The sequence below is a fragment of the Lithobates pipiens genome, unplaced genomic scaffold, assembly GCF_037356315.1.
Source record: "Lithobates pipiens isolate NorthernLeopardFrog02 unplaced genomic scaffold, aLitPip1_a1.2 Scaffold_35, whole genome shotgun sequence".
Taxonomy (NCBI): Eukaryota; Metazoa; Chordata; class Amphibia; order Anura; family Ranidae; genus Lithobates; species Lithobates pipiens.
In genome coordinates this window covers 9762520-9789858 of record NW_027507811.1, presented here as the reverse complement: position 1 = coordinate 9789858, position 27339 = coordinate 9762520, and the positions used below count along the sequence as shown (strand labels likewise).

The 27339-nt window shown below is 43.9% G+C and overlaps 1 pseudogene across 1 annotated transcript; it reads right to left on the bottom strand.

Annotated features, from left to right (window-relative positions):
* Window positions 1-2172: 2172 nt before the first annotated feature.
* LOC143956080 (uncharacterized) lies at window positions 2173-26310 on the bottom strand (annotated as a pseudogene). Its single transcript, XR_013269826.1, has 6 exons — window positions 26092-26310; window positions 25793-26002; window positions 22781-22916; window positions 20205-22001; window positions 14033-14037; window positions 2173-6124 (listed from the first exon to the last, which is right to left on the bottom strand). The product of XR_013269826.1 is annotated as an uncharacterized LOC143956080 (transcript).
* Between the last annotated feature and the right edge of the window lie 1029 nt (window positions 26311-27339).

Sequence of the window (27339 nt, the reverse complement as noted above, 5' to 3'; positions counted from 1 at the left end):
CCCTACCATTTCACAAAGAAAGTGTCAAAATGGTTAAATAAAACAAACACACTTTTGAAAAATTCCTTTATTAAAAATAAAAAAAATTAAAAAAAGATTCCAGTGCTGCTAATCCACTCTTGCTATCCAGCGACGGGTCTCCGGGGTCCAGCGATGGATGATCATATCCAGCAACGGGGGATCTCTCAGTCCAGCGCTGTCCATACATCCTTCTTCTGTCTCCTCTCCGGAGACACTGCAGAGAGCACAGCGCTGACGTTTCTTATATTAGGAGGGCGGGGCCACCCGTCACCTGACCCCGCCCCTCTGACGCTGGAGAGGGAAGCCAGGGGTTCCCCAGTGATGTGTGGGTGACCCCGCCCCCTCTGATGTAACGGAAACCTGCGTTACATTTTTGCTTCTGGGTGATGCCACCAGCCCAATTTTTCAGCCCCTGTTTAACAGGGGCGTTTAATTACAATTTTTGATTCAATGCTTTGCAGCAGGGCTCATTCCTGCACCTTAAGTAGAGTATATGGGAGAGGTTGCAGTGTCGTGGCACCAGCACCAGTGCCTAAGGCCCAATTTTTCTGCCCCTGTTTAACAGGGGCGTTTAATTACAATTTTTGATGCAATGCTTTGCAGCAGGGCTCATTCCTGCACCACAACTAGAGTGTATGGGAGAGGTTGCAGTGTCATGGCACCAGCACCAGTGCTAAGGCCCAATTTTTCTGCCCCTGTTTAACAGGGGCGTTTAATTACAATTTTTGATGCAATGCTTTGCAGCAGGGCTCATTCCTGCACCACAACTAGAGTATATGGGAGAGGTTGCAGTGTCGTGGCACCAGCACCAGTGCCAGCAGCCCAATTTTTCAACCCCTGTTTAACAGGGGCATGTAATTACAATTCTTGATATAATAGTTCACAGGAGGGCCCATTTCTGTCCCCACCCAGAGTAACTGTGAGGACTTATAGTGTTGTGGCACCAGCACCACAACCACCAAAGGTAAATTTTTCTACCACTGTTCAACAATGGCATGTAATTACAATTCTTCATATAATCGTTCACATCGAGGGCTTACAATGTTGCGGCAACACCAACACCTTGTTCCGCCATTTCTGCAGAGCATATAGGGCAGGCCTCTACTTTCAAACATCCAAACATCCAACTTACAAACGTCTCCTACTTGCAAACGGAAGGAGATAACAGCAAGTGAGATGAAAAAAGACGGACGGCAAAACAAATTATACAGGGGTGAGGGGCAATGTATAATTTAGTGCAGAGGTGCCATGCGGTCTGTCAGGCTCCTCTGGTGGCGGGAAGAGGATTTGTGCAGGATCTATAGCGGATCTATAGCGGGCGCTCTGTCCTGTGCAAACGCTCACATGCCCGTTCAGGCCATGCCCCCGAACAAGTATTTTTAATCGCAAGTAATTATATTAGCAATAATATCTATTGTATTATTATATTACATTATTATTACATTGTATGGAGCAATTATATGCAAACTTAAATGAATATTTCACATATTTTGGTTTATGTATTTTTATAACATTCAACTTACAGTATATTCATTACATATTGCTTAATTGTACTTATTGAAATATATTAGTATCTATATTATTAATATGAAAAATTATGAATAAGTGAAATTATATGTAAAATAATCATTGTATTCTGAGAGGCCAATTACCTCACTACCAAGGTATCTGGAGCAAAAGCTAATTGCGTTGGTTAGACCAATGCCGCGTACACACGGTCGGACTTTCCGTGTGAGCTTGTTGTCGGAAAGTCCGACCATGTGTATGCTCCATCAAACATTTCCTGTCCGAATTTCCACCCATAAATGTTTGAGAGCAGGCTCTCAAATTTTCCACCAACTTCACTTTGTTGTCGGAAATTCTGATCGTGTGTACACAAGTCCGGCGCACAAAAGTTCATGCATGCTCAGGAGCCGCACTGGCTATTGAACTTCCTTTTTCTCGGCTCGTCGTACATCTTGTATGTCACTGCAATCTCACGTTCGGAATTTTGGGCCAACATTTGTGTGATCGTGTGTATGCAAGACAAGTTTGAGCCAACATCCTTCGGGAAAAAAAATCAACAGTTTTGTTGGCGGAAAGTCTGCTCGTGTGTATGCAGCATTACGTAAAGCAATATATTATAGGTAGAGACAAGAAGTCTGACATATGTTGTCAAAAAATAGAACCTTTAATATATGTATGATTTTCTTCAAGGCTGAGGTCAGAGGTTGTTTGAGAACAATCATGGTATTTTAAGTAAAGTTTCCAAAATCATTTTTAATACAATACTGCCCGCCTTTTGGTAACTATGTCATGAGTTCAATACTGCCCCTAGGCAGTTGTGCCATGATATAAACAGAAAAGTCAGTGTTAATACCCATACACCACAGATAGCAGAGCTCCCAGGTGCTCGATCCACAGTCACTGGCTGAGTAGATTGATGTGGACAAAACGATCCGCACTCCGGTTGTTGATTTTAAAATTTCTTCATTTTATTGAATAGCCACAGTGAACAAACGCAGATTAAGTCAGTTGACGCATTTCATCCTATAAGGCCTTAGTCCTAACCACATTACAGATATAAAACTTTGAAACAGTAGTTCTAAAGATCACAGGCTCCATCCATTGTCTTAATTGACCGCAGGCAATTATCCAAAAAAAGAGAATCAGCTGCAATACATATAGGGTGATCCATGTGTATGCCACCAAATTTCACACACCTTGTAGTGATAATATGCACATGTATGTACACACACACGCATGTACACACATTCATACACGTATAGAGATATGCATAAGAAGACGCGCCATAAAATTTAAAAAAAACATTTAAAAAGATGAAAAAAAATCCAGGTATGTTAAAAAATTTGTTCAATTAGTATGTTAAAAAATTAGTTAAATCCAGGTAAGTTAAAAACCAGAAGAGACAAAAGAAAAAGAGAGTTGTGCCATGGTTACATAGTAAATAACATGTCATTTGACGGCATTGAAAATACATCCACGCCTAATTTTCTTTCTGGAATGAGAGTTTGAGAATGGATTGAGAGAATAACGGAAAAATAAGGGCCCTTTCACACTGGGGCGGTTTTCAGGCGCTACAGCACTAAAAATAGCGCCTGAAAAAACCGGCCCCTTTCACTCCAGTGAAAACGCAGGTAAAGCACCGCTAAAAATAGCGGCGCTTTACCGTCGTCACCCGCAACGCCCCAGTGTGAAAGGGGCTTAAAGCAAGGTAAAGGTGTCCATCGAAACATACAGCTGACATCTCTTAAAAAGATTTTGATATTTCTGGTAAAGTAAAAACTTCTATTTAGCTGTACGAAATCAAGCTGAACATATACCTAACTGGGCCATTTTAGTCTTTGTAGCATAAAATTGAAATATTTCTAACTGCAGTATGATCTGTTTCTTTTTTTTAATTAAAGAGAAAAAATGGCTTAGTTATGATATCTGCTTAAATATCAATTTCATTTAAAATGTATCTTTACCTTAAATATAATTCTGGTTAAAGCACCAACTCCGTACATGGCATAACAAGTTTGTCCATGTGCTGTTTAAAGTAATTTGAGCTTGCAAATGTCTGTTGTCTGAGAAAGGTCACGTGTCAATCTCAACACCTTATTATTTTCACATTCTGCTCAGAGAGTGATAAGCTAGGTAATTACTTACAAAGCAGTTACTAAGTATTGCTACATTGGTGTTTTTGAAATAAGATTCTGTGGTTATTTCCTCCACACCTATATTGTCCACATTATTGAAATACTGATACATATTCTTTGTTTGTTACCAATTACATTTTGATATTATTTTGCACCGATTTTTAGTAATAAATATATATATTTTTGCATTTTATTGTATTCCTTTTGTCTTCAGGTTAGCGTGAATAAACTCATTTCAGTTATTTGTTGATTTGCGGAAACAAGTAGGAATCTCCTTAATCTTAAATCCTTGCTTATATTCATAAATATAGAACTGTTTAATTATTTCAGTATAAACATTTTGACGGCGTCTCGCCTGTGTGCAGTCTCTTATGACATGAAACTCTGCACTTACTTGAAAAACTTTTCCCACACTCAGGACAGCAATATGGCTTCTCACCCGTGTGAGATCTTTGATGTAGAACAAGCACTGATTTCTGTATAAAACATTTTCCACACTAAGGGCAAGAATGCGGCTTCTCACCTTTGTGAGATCTTTGATGTAGAACAAGAGCTGATTTCTGTATAAAATATTTTCCACACTCAGGGCAAGAATACGGCTTCTCACCTTTGTGAGATCTTTGATGTACAACAAGCGCTGATTTCTGTATAAAACATTTTCCACACTAAGGGCAAGAATACGGCTTCTCACCTTTGTGAGATCTTTGATGTAGAACAAGAGCTGATTTATGTGTAAAACATTTTCCACACTCAGGGCAAGAATACGGCTTCTCGCCCGTGTGAGATCTTTGATGTACAACAAGTGCTGATTTCTGCCTAAAACATTTTCCACACTCAGGACAGGAATGCGGCTTCTCACCTGTGTGAGATCTTTGATGTAGAACAAGTGCTGATTTCTGCCTAAAACATTTTCCACACTCAGGACAGGAATGCGGCTTCTCACCCGTGTGAGATCTTTGATGTACAACAAGCGCTGATTTCTGTATAAAACATTTTCCACACTCAGGACAGGAATGCGGCTTCTCACCCGTGTGAGATCTTTGATGTACAACAAGTGCCGATTTCTGCCTAAAACATTTTCCACACTCAGGACAGGAAAGTGGCTTCTCACCCGTGTGACATCTTTGATGTACAACAAGCGCTGATTTCTGTATAAAACATTTTCCACACTCAGGACAGGAATGCGGCTTCTCACCCGTGTGACATCTTTGATGTACAACAAGTGATGATTTCTGTATAAAACATTTTCCACACTCAGGGCAGGAATACGGCTTCTCACCTGTGTGACATATTTGATGTTCAACAAGTGCTGATTTATGTATAAAACATTTTCCACACTCAGGGCAGGAATGCGGCTTCTCGCCTGTGTGACATCTTTGATGTACATCAAGTACTGATTTACGTGTATAACATTTTCCACACTCAGGGCAGGAATACGGCTTCTCACCCGTGTGAAATCTTTGATGTACAACAAGTGCTGATTTCCGTTTAAAGCATTTTCCACACTCAGGACAGGAATGCGGCTTCTCACCCGTGTGAGATCTTTGATGTACAACAAGTTTTGATTTATGTATAAAGCATTTTCCACACTCAGGACAGGAATGCGGCTTCTCACCTGTGTGAGACCTTTGATGTACATCAAGTGATGATTTCTGCCTAAAACATTTTCCACACTCAGGGCAAGAATACGGTTTCTCACCTGTGTGACATCGTTGATGTACAACAAGTTCTGATTTTGTTATAAAACATTTCCCACACTCAGAACAGGAATATGGCTTCTCACCAATGTGAGACCTCTGATGATAGTAAAGACTAGACTTAGCTGAAAAACATTTCCCGCACTCAGAACAGGAAAATGGCTTCTCTCCCGTGTGAGACCTTTGATGTATAACAAGTTCTGATTTTGTTATAAAACCTTTTCCACACTCAGGACAGGAATGTGGCTTCTCACCAGTGTGAGACCTCTGATGTCTGTTCAGCTGTGTTTTACCTGTAAAACTTTTTTTACACTCAAGGCAGGAATAAGACTGCTCACCAGTGTGAGACCTCTGATGATAGGAAAGACTGGGCTTAGCTGAAAAACATTTCCCGCACTCAGAACAGGAATGTGGCTCCTCACCAGTGTGAGACCTCTGATGTCTGACCAGCTGTGCTTTAACTGGAAAACATTTTTCACATTCAAGGCAGGAATATGGCTTCTCCCCAGTGTGAGTTCTCTGATGTGTGACCAAATGTGATTTATATGCAAAATATTTCCCACACTCAGAACAGTTATGAAGTCCGGCACCATCCCTCACAGTACGAGGTTGCTCAGCGTCAGAGGATTTCCATGGTCTATCCACACTGTGAAGTCCACCAATCATAGTTGAGCTCATTGTCTTTTCTCCGGCACAATTTCTTGTGATGTCATCATCTTCCATTTTCCAACCTGGAGATAAAGTGAGACGATCCTTTGAAGGTTTCTCCACGGCGTGTTCTGGAAAAAAATATATAAAAACCATTACCAATAGATATGAGCAGGTTAGTTAACCACTTTCCGACTGCCTTAAAGCACTTTTACTGCTATAGGGCATCAGCTCTGTGCAGGTTCATGCATATATATGTAATCCCGCACTTCCGCCTGCAGGGGGCGCGCATGCCTTGCTTCTGCTGTTTTTCTTTACAACAGAAGCCAATCTGCAGGTGGCGGGCACTCAATGCCCTCTGGCACCCGCTGATTGTCGGTAAACAACACCGAGCGCAGACCTGTCTATGTAAACAAGGCAGTTCGTCATTCTGATGGGGAGTAGGGGGGGGGGGAATGGATGGATTTTGTGTCCATGCAATTTATTCTCTTCCCCTAGTGAAAGCACCTCACGCAGTACACAAAAACACTGGCTAGGCACACAGTTAACCCTTTGATCACCCTGGTGTTCAATCCCTTTACGTGCCAGTGTCATTAGTATAGCGACAGTGTATGCTTTTAGCACTGATCACTATATTAGTGTCACTGGTTCTGACCAAGTGTCAAAAATGTCTGAGTGTACGCCGCAACATTGCAGTCCTGCTAAAAAATTCCATAAATATATCCGATAGTTTGTAGACGCTGTAAAGTTTGCGTAAACCAATCAATTTACTCTTATTGGGAATTGTTTTTTTACCAAAAATATATAGCTGAATAAATATTGGCCTTGTGACCATAGGCCTAGGCTTCTGGTGAGATGTTACTCAGTGTGCAGTAACAGAGCAGAGATAAGAGAAGAATATATGATTGGTCACCTGTGCTGATCTCTGTAGGAGTGTCCTCCTCTATGAATGTCCTCGTCATTCCAGCCTCCTCCGTATATTGCTGATCATCCCTCACATACGTCTCTTCTACTTCACCCTCAACTTTCATGTTCATCAGATCTTCACCCTAAACCAACAGAATAGCAGAAAATAGAAGGTTTTGCATATTTTTTTGTATTGAAACACAGTCAGTTTTTTACGGCTGCCCACTGGAGGTTGAGACACCTGCAAACATAAAAATTGTAAGGGAGCCCCCCTTTCTATTCAGTGTCCATTCGTTTTGTGGAAAAGCGAGAGCAAAACAAACACAAAGCTTTGGGACCTCTGTCCCTCAATGGACGCCAAGAACCAGATGTTATAGGAAGTATAAAACAAATATTTTCTCTTTCGTGTCCCTTGAGGGACACGGGAATTTCTGATACAATCAGAACATCCAAAAGAAGCCCAACAAAGGCAACTAAGGGGGTGGACAACAGCCAGTGGTAGGTTCAAAAGAGACTGAAAACTCTCATGCCGCGTACACACGATCGGAATTCTTGTCGGAAAAAGCTCTGATGGTTTTCCTGACGGAATTCGGCTCAAGCTGTCTTGCCTACACACGGTTACATCAAATTCTGATCATTTATAACGTGGTGACGTGACTAGAAAAAGGAATTTCAATAGCCAGTAGCTTCTGTCTCATAGTTGAATCTGAGCATGCGTGAATTTTGGCGTATCGGAATTCCATACACACGATCGGAATTACCGATCTATCTGGAAAATTGAGAATATGCTATCAATTTTGGGCTGGCGGAAGGAAATTCGGACAGCTAAATTCCGATGGAGCGTACACACGGTCGCATTTTCCGATGAAAAGCTCTCATCGGTCCTTTTCTGGCCGGAATTCCGATTGTGTGTACGCGGCATCAGAAAGAATAACCCCCAAATCTGAACCAGATAGGACAAAGCGCCCTACAAAACAGGGGAAGCTGCCAATGACCAATGGAAGGCCACAGAGAATCAACCTGACGCTCAGACCTGGACAGAAGAGATCACTGCCAAGGGGGGTGACTCCACCTGAAAGAACACCAAGCCTCAACCAGCAAGAGAATATGAAACCCATCAAAACTGGTGGAACTGTAGAACTACACTGTCCATATCCAGTATAAAAGGTACATTCATTGAAACTATACTCTTGTGTTCATCGTGTTGATTTGAATGTTTCCCAGAGCTCTGAGAGAATTTCCCACTGATTGTCCAGGTCTAAGCAGAATAAACCTTAACAGACCCCCTGTTCAGTTTGCAACAGAACTTTCGAACATTGCGAAAGTTCGGAACCGAATAACGAAAACCAATGAAGTCTATGGGACCTGAACGTTATATTCAACACCCCTACTAACCTGTCCCTATACCAATCATTGATCTCAACTCCACTACTCTGTCCCTATATCATGCCAGAGATCAACGAGGAACCACAGAGCTCTGTGGAAGAAACAGTAGGGGATCGGAACTCCCCGGTCTTGTCGACATCTGAAGAAGACTTCAGCAGATATCAGAGCTCTGTTTAGAGAGATAAGAATTTACCTTAACAGAGAAAAAGTTTAATTTGGGATTGGGCAAAGCTTTCATTGCTTCAGCCAATCAGGGCATTCAGTGCACTGTGCCTCGGCGCGGTGCACTGTGGTCATTCGGCTGGATGAAATCCCCGATAACTCGGTTTTTCGGCGAACTGCCAATGTTCGGCCCAAACTCATGCCCGGGCTAAACCCTTCGCCCATCCCCATCTTACTCCAAGTGAGCCTGGTATGTTTGAATAACGAGACTGTATTCTGGAAATGTAGAGTTTTGGAGATCCCGGAAAACTTGGTTGTTCGGCTAAACCCTTCGCCCATCTTGCTCCAAGTGAGCCTGGCATGTCTGAATAATGGGACTGTATTCTGGAAATGTAGAGTTTTGGAGATCCCGGAAAACTTGGTTGTTTGGCTAAACCCTTCGCCCATCTTGCTCCAAGTGAGCCTGGTATGTCTGAATAATGGGACTGTATTCTGGAAATGTAGAGTTTTGGAGATCCAGAGGGTGAGATAAGTGGGGTTGGCTGATATTAATGAGGGGTGTGTCATATGTTAACCAGCTTCTTCGCATTAATGATGAAAATGGCATATATCTCTGTATATCCTGAAATGTAAACTATTTAGCACTTTTATCTTTTCTCCGCATACAGTATATGGGTTCAATAGACTCAGATGATATTGTCAAGCACACAGTGGTCTAGAATCTTCTACAAGGAAACATGCTTGTGTATAAATCATAATTACCAAAATATCATTCATCATCTACCTGATAAAGTCTTGCGTAGTTGTGATTTTCCTGTGTGGAATGTCTTGGACTCTCTGTTGGGTCTCTGTGGCTGGATGACTTCACCATGGTGTCCTGTTGCAGATCTTCATGTCCAATTGGAAACTGTGACTCCTCCATCACCCCATCCTCATCACCCTCCTCTTTTATCTCTTTGTTAAACTCAAATGTAGGATCACTCAGGGTTCCACTCTGAATATATAATAAAAATGACATCAATGGTAACAATGCAGATAATGTACAGATCCTAATGATACTATCAGTGATTGTTCCTCATCTACCTGATGATGGTGGGGGATGGTGAGACCTTCCTGTGTGGAATCCCGGGAATACAGAGGAGGACTGGAGCATCTCTCTGGTGGGTTTCTGGTATTATGCGACCCCATCATGAAATCCTTATACAGATCCGCGTTTCCTTCAAAAAACTCCTTCATCGCCCTATACTGCTCATCCGCCATTTTAAACTCTTCTTGAGCATCAATTTTAGGATCTCTCAGGTTTCCACTCTAAACATATAATAAAATAATCACATCAATGGTAACAATGCAGATAATGTACAGATCCTAATGATACTATCAGTGATTGTTCCTCATCTACCTGATGATGGTGGGGGATGGTGTGACCTTCCTGTGTGGAATCCCGGGAATACAGAGGAGGACTGGAGCATCTCTCTGGTGGGTTTCTGTTATTAGGTGTCTCGGTAATATCCTGGTGTCCATATGAAGGTTCCTCCACCACACCATCCTCCTCATCTTCCTCTTCATTAATATCAATATTATTATCCATGATGTTTGCACTCTGAATATATAATACAACATTCATTGTGACACATATGCTTGTATAATAATCATAACAACCAATAATTGTTCATCTATTGTTGCTGGTAGGGGATTTTGCTGCTGGGGGGGGATCTTATGTTGCTGAGGGCGAAATCATTGCTGGGAGGGGTCTATTATTACCGGGGGTCTTTTGTCACTGGTGGGGGGGATTTTGTTGCTGGAAGGGATCTACTCTGGAAATAAGGGTTTCCTGATGCTGGCTGCTGGGAGAATTATTGTTGCTGGAATATATTGTCGCTGGGGGAAGGGGGGGAATCTATTGTTTCAGGGGGTCATTTGTTGCTGGTGGGGCATTTTTTTCGGGGGGGGGGGGGGGGCAATCATTGGTAGGAGAAATCTACGGTTGAGGGAAGGGTCTTCGGATGATGGCAGATCAATTGTTACTGGTGGAGGTCTATTGGTTCAGGGGGTGGGGGTCTATTGTTTCAGGGGGCCCATTGTTGCTGGTGGTGGATTTTTTTCTGGGGGGGGGGCTTATGTTACTGGGGGAAGGGCAATCATTGCTGGGAGGGATCTACTGTTGAGGAAGGGGTCTTCGGATGATGGCAGATCAGTTGTTACTGGTGGAGGTCTATTTTTGCAAGGGGGGGTTCTCTTGTTGCTGGCTGCAGGGGATCTATTTTACTGCTTTCCATGTTTTCATTAACAAATTGCTTAGCACCACAACATGATACTTGGTTTTGCATTCAAGGAGTAGGTCAAGGGAATGACTCGGAATAGGGAGTACCTACACCTATTCTATGACAGAAAAAGCCCTGCCTGGGGGACAATCTGTGGTGGGCATGGTTCCTAGACATGTTTCTGGAGGCCAGTGTGCTCTTTTTTTTTTTTTTTTGCTGTCCTTGTATCCACTCTGATGAAGACCAAATGCTGGATGACGTGTTCCTCAGAAACCAACTCTTCCCAGAGTGTTGATGTTCTGGTGCCCTCCCTGTGGTTTCCAAGCCCGATGACCTCAACCCCACTACTCTGTCCCCCTACCATGTCCTGTAGTGACATGAACACCAGCGAGAAGGAATCGCAGAGCACTGTTGAGGACCAGGAGATCGGCACTCCCCGGTCGTGTCGGTTTCTGAAGAAGACTTCAGATGACATTGGAGCTTCATTCAGAGAGGTGAGAATTTACCTTTTACAGGGAAAACTTTTATTTGGGTTTGACGTTTGGTTAAACTTTTTTTCTTATATTTTAGTATTTCAGTTCAATACGTCAAATGATCTAAAATCCGATGACAGACCGACAGCGACAAAAACACCTTGCGTAGATAAACAAGTATATTGAAAGGGCAACACGGGACAGAGAAATTTGGTTCCAATTAATAGACAATGATAAGATCTATGATCAAATATCTTATTACCTCCTCTGCTGCCAGTTTAAATGACGTCTTCCCTACTATTACGGCGCTTCATTTTTGTACCTGACATCACTTTCTGTCTTCCATAGAGACTTCCTGTCTGGGTAAAAGTGAGATCAGCGATGAGAGCAATGATTAAATAATATCTTATTAACTCCTCAGCTTCCAGCTCCAGCAATGTCTTCTCTCTGCTTCGGTCTGACTCACCTCTCACCCGGAACTTCCTGTCTGTACCTGACATCACTTCCTGTCTACCATAGAGACTTCCTGTCTGGGTAGAAGTGAGATCACCACCTTGTGGAGCTCAGAGGAACTGCAGCCCCCTAGAAACGTCTCGTAGTGTGAACACGGCCTTGTGCTGTGTGTGTATGTACTGTAATATCCTTATAGATGGGGTCATCTCCACTCCCACCGAGAGGGGATAGAAATATAGACCATTAGGTAAATAACACCTCTAGTGCCACCATAAAGGTTCCTCGGGGTCCTTCCATCAATTTAGGATGGGCTCTATAATGACTACTTGTAAGTAGGGATGAGCTTCATGTTCGAGTCGAACATACGTTCGTCTCGAACATCGGCTGTTATTCCGTTCGGTGAATACCGCACATTATGGGCCGTTCGCGCCAAATTCGTGTGGCGCTCATGGCCCACAATGCACTGCGCCATGGCAGTGCATTGCTGGCTCATGATTGGCCAAGAATGCACTGTGACCCTGCATGCTTGGCCAATCACAGCACCGGCAGCGAGGAGAGCAATGATTGGCCACAGGCAGGATGCCTGTGGCCAATCATAGCTCAGGCTGTGTAGTACACGCCCCACACTATATAAGGCCGCCAGCACGGCAGCCTTGTGTAGTGTGTTGGCGTCTGTAGGATTTAGTGGGTGTTCTGTGTACCTTCAACACAGTATACACCATTCGTTATCGCCCGATTTCTCGTTCTTGCTCTTCTGTAGTGGTTGTTGTCTGCGTGCCCTGACCGCAGTATACACCATTATATCCACCTATATAGCTAGCTATATTTCTCTTTTTTAATAGAGCTTGCAGTCAGATGTAGGAGATTGTGCGTGCTGTCTGTGTGCACTGACCACAGTATACACCGTTATATCCACCTATATAGCTAGTTATCTTGCTCTTTTCAAATAGAGCTTGCAGTCAGTTGTAGGAGATTGTGCGTGCTGTCTGTGTGCCCTGACCACAGTATACACCGTTATATCCACCTATATAGCTAGTTATCTTGCTCTTTTCAAATAGAGCTTGCAGTCAGTTGTAGGAGATTGTGCGTGCTGTCTGCATGCCCTGACCGCAGTATACACCGTTTTATACACCTATATAGCTAGCTATATTGCTCTTTTTAAATAGAGCTTGCAGTCAGTTGTAGGAGATTGTGCGTGCCCTGACCGCAGTATACACCGTTATATTCACCTATATAGCTAGCTATATTGCTCTTTTTAAATAGAGCGTGCCGTCAGTTGTAGGAGATTGTGTATGCTGTCTGCGTGCCCTGACCGCAGTATACACCGTTATATCCACCTACATAGCTCTTCTCTATTTGAGCCATCTGCCATCTGCAGGAGTTAGTGGGTGTTGTGTGTGCCTCCAGCACAATATACACTACCCAATTGCTGGTTTTCCCATCTCCCTTCAGGCCATTACCATGTCTGGAAGGCCAACAAGGAGAGGCAGACAGGCGTGAGCCGATAAAAGAGGGCAAGCAGGCTCTGTGTCTAGAGACAACAGTGCTGGTCCTGGACGCGGTGCATCATCATCATCAGCACGTGGCCATGGGACACGCTTGTCCTTCTTTTCGGCAGCTGAACATGTTGAGCCGCAACATGCCGAAGACTTGGTAGAGTGGATGACCAAGCCCTCTTCATGCTCCTCATCCTCTCTCACCCAGGCTCAGGGTACTAGCAAAGCAGCTGCCAACGCATCGTCTTTCCTCCTCTCAATGTCATCATCAGTGACTCCTTCCCTAGACCCACCACGTCCTCCTGAGGAGTCTCCTGAACTCTTTGAGCACAGTGTTGGGTACATGCTCCAGGAGGATGCCCAGTGTTTTGTAGGCTCTGATGATGATACTCAGCTAGAGGAAGGCAGTAGCGTGAGCGCAGAGAGAGGGGATGCTCAAGAAGGACAGCAATCTGGCAGTCATGTTCCACAAGCTGCAGCATACTGCCAGGTTTGCTCCAGCCATGAAGAGGGAGGGGAGGATGAGGGCACTGACTCCATGTGGGTGCCTGGTAGGAGAGAGAAGGAGGAGGCACATGTCCAACGAGGCAGGATGCCCTCCGGGGGCCAGCTTAGGGGCAGCACACCGACTGAATCACACTGCAGAGCTCCGCCTGTGCAGGGCGCTGCCTCTGCGCGTTATTCTAAAAGTTCTTTGGTGTGGGCCTTTTTTGGGACGAGTGTATCAGATCGCACCGCTGCTATTTGCAACATATGTCTCAAGCGTATCTCGCGTGGCCAAAACATCAGCCGCTTGGGCACCACATGCTTGACCAGACATATGTTGACCTGCCATGCAGCTTGTTGGCAAGCGTACCTCAATGACCCACACCAAAGAACAAAGCGGACCTCTCCTTGCTCCTCATAAGCTGGGATCTCCAACCCCACTAGACCTTCAGTCCTCTCTGAAACCTGCTCTGAGAGTAATGAAGGTGTAGAATTAGGTGTGTCACAGCCAAGTGCCTTTCCGGGCACTCTGCTAGCAGTACACCCCTGTCCGATTATAGCAGGCAAATGTCCCTGCCCCAGCTGCTGAAAGAAAAGAAGTTCACTCCCAGCCATCCACATGCCCAGCGGTTGAATGCTAGCTTGGCTAAATTGCTAGCACTTCAACTGCTGCCTTTTCAGTTCGTAGACCCGGCCCCCTTCCGTGAGTTTGTACAACGTGCGGTTCCTCAGTGGCAGGTCCCCAAACGCCTCTTTTTCTCAAGGAAGGCGATTCCGGCTCTCTACCGACATGTGGAAGGCAATGTCCTTGCCTCGCTGGACAGGGCGGTCAGTGGTAAGGTGCATATTACCGCTGACTCATGGTCCAGCAGGCATGGACTGGGATGTTACCTATCTTTCACGGCCCATTGGGTCACTCTTCTGGCAGCTGGGAAGGATGCAGGACAAGGTGCAGTAGTGTTGGAGGTTGTTCCGCCACCACGCCTCCAAAATGCTACTATTGGTTGTGACACACCTCTCTCCTCCACCCCCTCCTCTTCTTCTTCCTCCATGGCCTCTTCCAGTGCTCTGTCCTCAGAACCAGTGGTGCTCCGTGGGAGTTCCAGGGGCTATGCAAGTACGCAGGCAAAACAATGCCATGCCGTGCTTGCGCTGGTTTGTTTGGGGGACAGGAGCCACACTGGGGCAGATGTTTTGTCAGCTCTGCAGGGGCAGGCCGAGAGGTGGTTGACACCACACCAGCTTAAGCCAGGAATGGGGGTTTGCGACAATGGCACCAACCTCCTCTCCGCCCTCCGACAGGGACAACTGACCCATGTGCCCTGTGTGGCTCACGTGCTTAACCTGGTGGTACGCCGATCATTTAATGCCTGTGCTCGGCTGGCTGAGCTCCAAAAGGAGTTGAACCTGCCCAAGAACCGCCTTATGTGTGACATGCCCACCAGGTGGAACTCAACGTTGGCCATGCTGCAGCGGCTGCACACGCAGAAGAGGGCCATCAATGAGTACCTGTGCGACTACGGCACCAGGACAGGGTGGTTCAGGGGAGCTCGGTTTTTTCTCACCACGCCAGTGGGGCATGATCAGGGATGCATGCACTGTCCTGTCACCACTTGAGGAGGCCACAAGGATGGTGAGCAGTGACAGTGCATGTATCAGTGACACTGTACCTCTTGTCCACCTCTTGGAGCATGCACTGCGTGAAATAATGGACAGGGCACTTGAGGCAGAACAGAGGCAGGAAGAGGAGGACTTCCTTGCCTCTCAAGGCCCCCTTTATCCAGAAAGTGTTCCCGCTGTGCCATCCATCACACAGGAAGAGGATGAGGAGGAGGAGGAGGAGGAGGATGATTGTGTCAGCATGGAGGTGGAGGCTGGCACTCAGCATCAGCAGCACCAGCAGTCTTGTAGGGATGATTTACAGTCCCAAGAAACCCGTGGACTTGTACGTGGCTGGGAGGAGGTAGCTGCGGATCATGTTGTCCTTAGTGACCCAGAGGACTCCAGACCAAATACCTCAGCTAACCTACGCTGCATGGCCTCCCTGATCCTGCAAAGCCTGCGGAAGGATCCTCGTATTCTTCGGATCAAGGAGAGGGACCATTACTGGCTGGCCACTCTCCTTGTGACACGGTACAAGGGTAAGGTTGCCGACCTTATCTTGCCGTCGCAGAGGGAGCAGAGGATGAGACACCTCCGGGAGGCCTTGCAGAAAGGTCTGTGCAACGCGTTCCCAGAGACTGGGAGGTTACAAACTCCTGGTCCTGGACAACGTGTTGCTGAGGCATCGGTCAGAAGGAGCAGTGGAGAAGGTGGCCGTCTGACCGATGCGTTCAGATAATTTTTTAGTCCGCAGCCCCAAGGTATGAAAGGTTCCAGCAACCATCGCCAGCATCTGATTTACATGGTGCAGGAATAACTAGGGGCAAGGTCAGACTTGGACACCTTTCCCACCGAAAATCCTCTGGCTTACTGAGTCTTGAGGATGGATTACTGGCCAGAGCTTCCACAGTATGCAATTGAGCTACTGGCCTGTCCTGCATCCAGGGTTCTTTCAGAACCCACCTTCAGTGCTGCTGGTGGCTTTGTTATCACAGGGTGCATCTGTCCACCGACTCATTTGATCGGCTGACCTTCATCAAGATGAATCAGTCTTGGATCACCCACAGCTATCAAGCACCTGAAGCTGATGTAACCGAATATTTTTTTTTAAAATATCACATCCCTTCAAGACTGCCTATGCTGATGCTGAGTGACTGTCCTGTTATGTTGATTGTCTATCCTCTTCCTCCTCTGCTGATATGTTGGAAGAACATTTTTGCTTCTGGGTGATGCCACCAGCCCAATTTTTCAGCCCCTGTTTAACAGGGGCGTTTAATTACAATTTTTGATGCAATGCTTTGCAGCAGGGCTCATTCCTGCACCTTAAGTAGAGTATATGGGAGAGGTTGCAGTGTCGTGGCACCAGCACCAGTGCCAGCAGCCCAATTTTTTAGCCCCTGTTTAACAGGGGCATGTAATTACAATTCTTGATATAATAGTTCACAGGAGGGCCCATTCCTGTGCCCACCCAGAGTAACTGTGAGGACTTACAGTGTTGTGGCACCAGCACCACAACCACCAAAGGTCATTTTTTTTACCACTGTTCAACAATGGCATGTAATTACAATTCTTGATATAATCGTTCACACCGAGGGCTTACAATGTTGCGCCAACACCAACACCTTGTTCCGCCATTTCTGCAGAGCATATAGGGCAGGCCCCTACTTTCAAACATCCAACTTACAAACGTCTCCTACTTGCAAACGGAAGGAGATAACAGCAAGTGAGATGAAAAAAGACGGACGGCAAAACAAATTATACAGGGGTGAGGGGCAATGTATCATTTAGTGCAGAGGTGCCATGCGGTCTGTCAGGCTCATGTGCAGGGGTCTGTGCTGGTGGGGGAAGTGAGCAGCTTGTCCCTTGTAATTTTTGAGTGTAATAGAGCATGTCTCTAGGCTGCTCCTTCCCCAGCTGTTTCTGTGTTTTGTGGGACTTACCGCGTGTCTCCTGTGCCTTGTTGACTCCTCGTGCCGTTCTTTGAGGCTGAGGGGAGCCAGCGCCGATCTTGGGCCTCCATGGCTGCCACGCTATCTTTTTTCGCCTTTTCATCATGGGCCCCAGAAAGTGCGGAGGTTTCTCCTGTGGCCCCACTCGGGAGGTACAGCTGGCGATCTGGGTCAGTGTTGGTGTGGATTGGTGGCAGGAAGAGGATTTGTGCAGGATCTATAGCGGGCGCTCCGTCCTGTGCAAACGCTCACATGCCCGTTCAGGCCATGCCCCCGAACAAGTATTTTTAATCGCAAGTAATTATATTAGCAATAATATCTATTGTATTATTATATTACATTATTATTACATTGTATGGAGCAATTATATGCAAACTTAAATGAATATTTCACATATTTTGGTTTATGTATTTTTATAACATTCAACTTACAGTATATTCATTACATATTGCTTAATTGTACTTATTGAGATATATTAGTATCTATATTGTTAATATGAAAAATTATGAATAAGTGAAATTACATGTAAAATAATCATTGTATTCTGAGAGGCCAATTACCTCACTACCAAGGTATCTGGAGCAAAATCTAATTGCCTTGGTTAGACCAATGCCGTGTACACACGGTTGGACTTTCCGTGTGAGCTTGTTGTCGGAAAGTCCGACCATGTGTATGCTCCATCAAGCATTTCCTGTCGGAATTTCCACCCATAAATGTTTGAGAGCAGGTTCTCAAATTTTCCACCAACTTCACTTTGTTGTCGGAAATTATGATCGTGTGTACACAAGTCCGGCGCACAAAAGTTCATGCATGCTCAGGAGCCGCACTGGCTATTGAACTTCCTTTTTCTCGGCTCGTCGTACATTTTGTATGTCACTGCAATCTCACGTTCGGAATTTTGGGCCAACATTTGTGTGACCGTGTGTATGCAAGACAAGTTTGAGCCAACATCCTTCGGGAAAAAAAATCAACAGTTTTGTTGGCGGAAAGTCTGCTCGTGTGTATGCAGCATTACGTAAAGCATTATATTATAGGTAGAGACAAGAAGTCTGACATATGTTGTCAGAAAATAGAACCTTTAATATATGTATGATTTTCTTCAAGGCTCAGGTCAGAGGTTGTTTGAGAACAATCATGGTATTTTAAGTAAAGTTTCCAAAATCATTTTTAATACAATACTGCCCCCCTTTTGGTAACTATGTCATGAGTTCAATACTGCCCGTAGGCAGTTGTGCCATGATATAAACAGAAAAGTCAGTGTTAATACCCATACACCACAGATAGCAGAGCTCCCAGGTGCTCGATCCACAGTCACTGGCTGAGTAGATTGATGTGGACAAAACGATCCGCACTCCGGTTGTTGCTTTTAAAATGTCTTCATTTTATTGAATAGCCACAGTGAACAAACGCAGATTAAGTCAGTTGACGCATTTCATCCTATAAGGCCTTAGTCCTAACCACATTACAGATATAAAACTTTGAAACAGTAGTTCTAAAGATCACAGGCTCCATCCATTGTCTTAATTGACTGCAGGCAATTATCCAAAAAAAGAGAATCAGCTGCAATACATATAGGGTAAACCATGTGTATGCCACCAAATTTCACACACCTTGTAGTGATAATATGCACATGTATGTACACACACACGCATGTACACACATTCATACACGTATAGAGATATGCATAAGAAGGCGCGCCATAAAATAAAAAAAAACATTTAAAAAGATGAAAAAAAATCCAGGTATGTTAAAAAATTTGTTCAATTAGTATGTTAAAAAATTAGTTAAATCCAAGTAAGTTAAAAACCAGAAGAGAGAAAAGAAAAAGAGAGTTGTGCCATGGTTACATAGTAAATAACATGTCATTTGACGGCATTGAAAATACATCCACGCCTAATTTTCTTTCGGGAATGAGAGTTTGAGAATGGATTGAGAGAATAACGGAAAAATAAGGCCCCTTTCACACTGGGGCGGGTTTCAGGCGCTACAGCACTAAAAATAGCGCCTGAAAAAACCGGCCCCTTTCACTCCAGTGAAAACGCCGGTAAAGCGCCGCTAAAAATAGCGGCGCTTTACCGTCGTCACCCGCACCGCCCCAGTGTGAAAGGGGCTTAAAGGAAGGGAAAGGTGTCCATCGAAACATACAGCTGACATCTCTTAAAAAGATTTTGATATTTCTGGTAAAGTAAAAACTTCTATTTAGCTGTACGAAATCAAGCTGAACATATACCTAACTGGGCCATTTTAGTCTTTGTAGCATAAAATTGAAATATTTCTAACTGCAGTATGATCTGTTTAAAGAGATTTAAAGAGAAAAATACACATATTTGTATAATCTTATGAGGCTAATTTCAGTTTCTAGTAAATGGCTTAGTTATGATATCTGCTTAAATATCAATTTCATTTAAAATGTATCTTTACCTTAAATATAAGTCTGGTTAAAGCACCAACTCCATACATGGTATAACAAGTTTGTGTCCATGTGCTGTTTAAAGTAATTTGAGCTTGCAAATGTCTGTTGTCTGAGAAAGGTCACGTGTCAATCTCAACACCTTGTTATTTTCACATTCTGCTGAGAGAGTGATAAGCTAGGTAATTACTTACAAAGCAGTTACTAAGTATTGCTATATTGGTATTTTTGAAATAAGATTCTGCGGTTATTTCCTCCACACCTATATTATCCACATTATTGAAATATTGATACATATTCTTTGTTTGTTACCAATTACATTTTGTTATTATTTTGCACCAATTTTTAGTAATAAATATATATATTTTTGCATTTTATTGTATTCCTTTTGTCTTCAGGTTAGCGTGAATAAACTCATTTGAGTTATTTGTTTATTTGTAGGAATCTCCTTAATCTTAAATCCTTGCTTATATTCATAAATATAGAACTGTTTAATTATTTCAGTATAAACATTCTGACAGCGTCTAGCCTGTGTGCAGTCTCTTATGACATGAAACTCTGCACTTACTTGAAAAACTTTTCCCACACTCAGGACAGCAATATGGCTTCTCACCCGTGTGAGATCTTTGATGTAGAACAAGCACTGATTTCTGTATAAAACATTTTCCACACTAAGGGCAAGAATACGGCTTCTCACCTTTGTGAGATCTTTGATGTACAACAAGAGCTGATTTATGTGTAAAACATTTTCCACACTCAGGGCAAGAATACGGCTTCTCACCCGTGTGAGATCTTTGATGTACAACAAGCGTTGATTTCCGTCTAAAACATTTTCCACACTCAGGGCAAGAATACGGCTTCTCACCCGTGTGAGATCTTTGATGTACATCAAGTGTTGATTTCTGCCTAAAACATTTTCCACACTCAGGGCAAGAATACGGCTTCTCACCTGTGTGACATCTTTGATGTACAACAAGTGCTGACTTATGTATAAAACATTTTCCACACTCAGGACAGGAATGCGGCTTCTCACCTGTGTGAGATCTTTGATGTGCAACAAGTGTTGATTCATGTATAAAACATTTTCCACACTCAGGGCAGGAAAGTGGCTTCCCACCCGTGTGAGATCTTTGATGTACAACGAGTGTTGATTTATGTGTAAAACATTTTGAACACTCAGGGCAGGAATGCGGCTTCTCACCCGTGTGAGATCTTTGATGTACAACGAGTGTTGATTTATGTGTAAAACATTTTCCACACTCAGGGCAAGAATAAGGCTTCTCACCCGTGTGACATCTTTGATGTACAACAAGTGCTGATTTATGTATAAAACATTTTCCACACTCAGGGCAGGAATGCAGCTTCTCACCCGTGTGACATCTTTGATGTACATCAAGTGCTGATTTATATATAAAACATTTTCCACACTCAGGGCAGGAAAGTGGCTTCTCACCTTTGTGAGATCTTTGATGTAGAACAAGAGCTGGTTTCCGTATAAAACCTTTTCCACACTCAGGGCAAGAATACGGCTTCTCACCGGTGTGAGATCTTTGATGTAGAACAAGAGCGTATTTATGTATAAAACATTTTCCACACTCAGGGCAGGAATACGGCTTCTCACCTGTGTGAGATCTTTGATGTACATCAAGTACTGATTTCTTTAAAAAACATTTTCCACACTCAGGGCAAGAATACGGCTTCTCACCCGTGTGAGATCTTTGATGTACATCAAGTGCTGATTTCTGTCTAAAACATTTTCCACACTCAGGGCAAGAATACGGCTTCTCACCTGTGTGAGATCTTTGATGTACATCAAGTGCTGATTTCCGTCTAAAACATTTTCCACACTCAGGGCAAGAATACGGCTTCTCACCTGTGTGAGATCTTTGATGTACAACAAGTGTTGATTTCTGTCTAAAACATTTTCCACACTCAGGACAGGAATGTGGCTTCTCACCAGTGTGAGACCTCTGATGTCTGTTCAGCTGTGCTTTACCTGGAAAACATTTCCCGCACTCAGAACAGGAATATGGCTTCTCCCCAGTGTGAGTTCTCTGATGTCTGACCAAATGTGATTTATATGCAAAATATTTCCCACACTCAGAACAGTTATGAAGTCCATCCTCCCTGTGAGTCCCCTGATGTAAAAAAAGACCTAAACCAGAGCAAAAACTTTTCCCACATTGAGGACAGGGAAATGTCTTCTCCTGAATTCCGGCCCCATCCCTCACAGTACGAGGTTGCTTAGCGTCAGAGGGTTTCCATGGTCTATCCACACTGTGAAGTCCACCAATCATAGTTGAGCTCATTGTCTTTTCTCCGGCACAATCTCTTGTGATGTCATCATCTTCCATTTTCCAACCTGGAGATAAAGTGAGACGATCCTTTGAAGTTTTCTCCACGGCGTGTTCTGGAAAAAAAAATATAAAAACCATTACCAATAGATATGAGCAGGTTAGTTAACCACTTTCCGACTGCCTTAAAGCACTTTTACTGCTATAGGGCATCAGCTCTGTGCAGGCTCATGCATATATATGTAATCCTGCACTTCCGCCTGCAGGGGGCGCGCATGCCTCGCTTCTGCTGTTTTTCTTTACAACAGAAGCCAATCTGCAGGTGGCGGGCACTCAATGCCCTCTGGCACCCGCTGATTGTCGGTAAACAACACCGAGCGCAGACCTGTCTATGTAAACAAGGCAGTTCGTCATTCTGATGGGGAGTGGGGGGGGGGAATGGATGGATTTTGTGTCCATGCAATTTATTCTCTTCCCCTAGTGAAAGCACCTCACGCAGTACACAAAAACACTGGCTAGGCACACAGTTAACCCTTTGATCACCCTGGTGTTTAATCCCTTTACTTGCCAGTGTCATTAGTATAGCGACAGTGTATGCTTTTAGCACTGATCACTATATTAGTGTCACTGGTTCTGACCAAGTGTCAAAAATGTCTGAGTGTACGCCGCAATATTGCAGTCCTGCTAAAAAATTCCATAAATATATCCGATAGTTTGTAGACGCTGTAAAGTTTGCGTAAACCAATCAATATACTCTTATTGGGAATTGTTTTTTACCAAAAATATATAGCAGAATACATATTGGCCTTGTGACCATAGGCCTAGGCTTCTGGTGAGATGTTACTCAGTGTGCAGTAACAGAGCAGAGATAAGAGAAGAATATATGATGGGTCACCTGTGCTGATCTCTGTAGGAGTGTCCTCCTCTATGAATGTCCTCGTCATTCCAGCCTCCTCCGTATATTGCTGATCATCCCTCACATACGTCTCTTCTACTTCACCCTCAACTTTCATGTTCATCAGATCTTCACCCTAAACCAACAGAATAGCAGAAAATAGAAGGTTTTGCATATTTTTTTGTATTGGAACACAGTCAGGTTTTTACTGCTGCCTACTGGAGGTTGAGACACCTGCAAACATAAAAATGTATAGGGAGCCCCCCTTTCTATTCAGTGTCCATTCGTTTTGTGGAAAAGCGAGAGCAAAATAAACACAAAGCTTTGGGACCTCTGTCCCTCAATGGACGCCAAGAACCAGATGTTATAGGAAGTAGAAAACAAATATTTTCTCTTTCGTGTCCCTTGAGGGACACGGGAATTTCTGATACAATCAGAACATCCAAAAGCAGTCCAACAAAGGCAACTAAGGGGGTGGACAACAACCAGTGGTAGGTTCAAAAGACACTGAAAAGTCTCATGCCGCGTACACACGATCGGAATTCTCGTCGGAAAAAGCTCTGATGGTTTTCCTGACGGAATTCTGACGGAATTCGGCTCAAGCTGTCTTGCCTACACACAGTTACATCAAATTCCGATCATTTATAACGTGGTGACGTGACTAGAAAAAGGAATTTCAATAGCCAATAGCTTCTGTCTCATAGTTGAATCTGAGCATGCGTGATTTTTGGCGTGTCAGAATTCCATACACACGATCGGAATTACCGATACATCGGGAAAATTGAGAATATGCTATAAATTTTTGGCTGAAAAAGTTTAATTTGGGACTGGCCAAAGCTTCATTGCTTCAGCCAATCAGGGCTTGGCAGAAGGAAAATCGGACAGCTAAATTCCGATGGAGTGTACACACGGTCGCATTTTCCGATGAAAAGCTCTCATCTGTCTTTTTCTGGCCGGAATTCCGATCGTGTGTATGCGGCATCAGAAAGAATAACCCCCAAATCTGAACCAGATAGGACAAAGCGCCCTACAAAACAGGGGAAGCTGCCAATGACCAATGGAAGGCCACAGAGAATCAACCTGACGCTCAGACCTGGACAGAAGAGATCACTGCCAAGGGGGGTGACTCCACCTGAAAGAACACCAAGCCTCAACCAGCAAGAGAATATGAAACCCAACAAAACTGGTGGAACTGTAGAACTACACAAGAGGAAGAAAATGTATCGAGGACATGTTCCAGACCCTCAATTCAATCTACCTGATGATGGTGGGAGATGGTGTGATATTCCTGTGTGGCATCCCGGGAATACAAAGGACGAGGACATCCCTCTGGTGGATTTCAGTTTTTAGGTGGCTCCATTAGAAAGTCCTCAATAGATCCCTGTGTCGTTCAGAAAGCTCCTTCATCACTCCATACTCCTCATCCTCCTCTTTATACTCTTCTTTAACAACAATATTTTATTTTCCAAGGTTTCCTCTCTGAATACAGAATTGGGGAACCCAACAGGTGGTCATGGTCTTGCTGCCCTCAGCTTCTCCAACTTTGGAGTCAGTAAAGAAGAATATGTGGATGTGTGAAATGTATAGTTGGTTATGTGTGAACCAGTAGGAGAGACTCCAAGTTATCTTGCTCTAGGGATGGGCCGAATGACCCCTGAAGGGTGAGAAAGAGTTAACAAGACTGAGACATTCTATAAATTGCTGACAGACAAATATATTTTGTTTTTAGGGTCTTGTTTGTCTCGATGGTCACGGGTTAAGTGGGTCCCGAAAGAACCGGTTTTGGAATTATGTATTTAGACAAAATCAAGTGTCAGCTATAATGACTAGTTCAAGCAATGTCTGAGATGTCATATGTTTATATAGGATTTATGTCTCATGTGATGAACTCTGTCCTCCCTCCCTCCCTCCCTCCCTCCTTTTCTTTGTGCAAAATTCTTTGTCCATATCCGGTATGAAAGGTACATTCATTGAAACTATAATCTTGTGTTCATCGTGTTGATTTGAATGTTTCCCAGAGCTCTGAGAGAATTTCCCACTGATTGTCCAGGTCTAAACAGAATTAACCCTAACAGACCCCCTGTTCGGTTTGCAACAGAACTTTCGAACATCGCGAAAGTTCGGAACTGAATAACAAACCACAATGAAGTCTATGGGACCTGAACGTTATATTCAACACCCCTACTAACCTGTCCCTATACCAATCATTGATCTCAACTCCACTACTCTGTCCCTATATCATGCCAGAGATCAACGAGCAACCACAGAGCTCTGTGGAAGAAACAGGAGGGGATCGGATCTCCCCGGTCTTGTCGACATCTGAAGAAGACTTCAGCAGACATCAGAGCTCTGTTTAGAGAGATAAGAATTTACCTTAACAGGGAAAAAGTTTAATTTGGGACTGGCCAAAGCTTCATTGCTTCAGCCAATCAGGGCTTTCAGTGCACTGCGCGTCAGCGCAGTGCACTGTGGTCATTCGGCTGGCCGAACGCCCTGATAACTCGGTGGTTCGGCGAACTGCCAATGTTTGGCCCGAACTCATGCCCGGGCTAAACCCTTCACCCATCCCCATCTTGCTCCAAGTGAGCCTGGTATGTCTGAATAATGGGACTGTATTCTGGAAATGTAGAGTTTTGGAGATCCCGGAAAACTTGGTTGTTCGGCTAAACCCTTCGCCCATCTTGCTCCAGGTGAGCCTGGTATGTCTGAATAATGAGACTGTATTCTGGAAATGTAGAGTTTTGGAGATCCAGAGGGTGAGATAAGTGGGTTTGGCTGATATTAATGAGGGGTGTGTCATATGTTAACCAGCTTCTTTGCATTAATGATGAAAATGGCATATATCTCTGTATATCCTGAAATGTAAACTATTTAGCTCTTTCATCTTTTCTCCACATATATGGGTTCAATAGACTCAGATGATATTGTCAAGCACACAGTGGTCTAGAATCTTCTACAAGGAAACATGCTTGTGTATAAATCATAACTACCAAAATATCATTCATCATCTACCTGATAAAGTCTTGCGTAGTTGTGATTTTCCTGTGTGGAATGTCTAGGACTCTCTGTTGGGTCTCTGTGGCTGGATGACTCCACCATGGTGTCCTGTTGCAGATCTTCATGTCCAATTGGAAACTGTGACTCCTCCATCACCCCGTCCTCATCATCCTCCTCTTTTATCTCTTTGTTAAACTCAAATGTAGGATCACTCAGGTTTCCACTCTGAATATATAATAAAAATGACATCAATGGTAACAATGCAGATAATGTACAGATCCTAATGATACTATCAGTGATTGTTCCTCATCTACCTGATGATGGTGGGGGATGGTGTGACCTTCCTGTGTGGAATCCCGGGAATACAGAGGAGGACTGGAGCATCTCTCTGGTGGGTTTCTGGTATTATGTGGCCCCATCATAACATCCTTATACACATCCACGTTTCCTTCAAAAAACTCCTTCATCGCCCTATACTGCTCATCCGCCATTTTAAACACTTCTTGAGCATCAGTTTTAAAATCTCTCAGGTTTCCACTCTAAACATATAATAAAATAATCGCATCAATTGTAATAATTCAGATAATGTACAGATCCTAATGATACTATCAGTGATTGATCCTCATCTACCTGATGATGATGGGGGATGGTGTGATCTTCCTGTGTGGAATCCCGGGAATACAGAGGAGGACGGGGACATCTCTCTGGTGGGTTTCTGTTATTAGGTGTCTCGGTAATATCCTTGTGTCCATATGAAGGTTCCTCCACCACACCATCCTCCTCATCTTCCTCTTCATTAATACCAATATTATTATCCATGATGTTTGCACTCTGAATATATAATACAACATTCATTGTGACACATATGCTTGTATAATAATCACAACAACCAATAATTGTTCATCTATTGTTGCTGGTAGGGGATTTTGCTGCTGGGGGGGGATCTTATGTTGCTGAGGGGGAAATCATTGCTGGGTGGGGTCTATTATTACCGGGGGTCTTTTTTCACTGGTCGGGGGGATTTTGTTGCTGGAAGGGATCTACTCTGGAAAGAAGGGTTTCCTGATGCTGGCTGCTGGGAGATTTATTGTTTCTGGAATATATTGTCGCTGGGGGAAGGGGGGATCTATTGTTTCAGGGGGTCATTTGTTGCTGGTGGGGTATTTTTTTCTGGAGGGGTCTTATGTTACTGGGGGGAGGGCAATCATTGCTAGGAGAAATCTACGGTTGAAGGAAGGGTCTTCGGATGATGGCAGATCAATTGTTACTGGTGGAGGTCTATTGGTTCAGGGGGTGGGGGTCTATTGTTTCAGGGGATCAATTGTTGCTGGTGGCGGATTTTTTTCTGGGGGGGGGGCCAATCATTTCTGGGAGGGATCTACTGTTGAGGAAGGGGTCTTCGGATGATGGCAGATCAATTGTTACAGGTGGAGGTCTATTTTTGCAAGGGGGGGGTTCTCTTGTTGCTGGCTGCAGGGGATCTATTTTACTGCTTTCCATGTTTTCATTAGCAAATTGCTTAGCACCACAACATGATACTTGGCTTTGCATTCAAGGAGTAG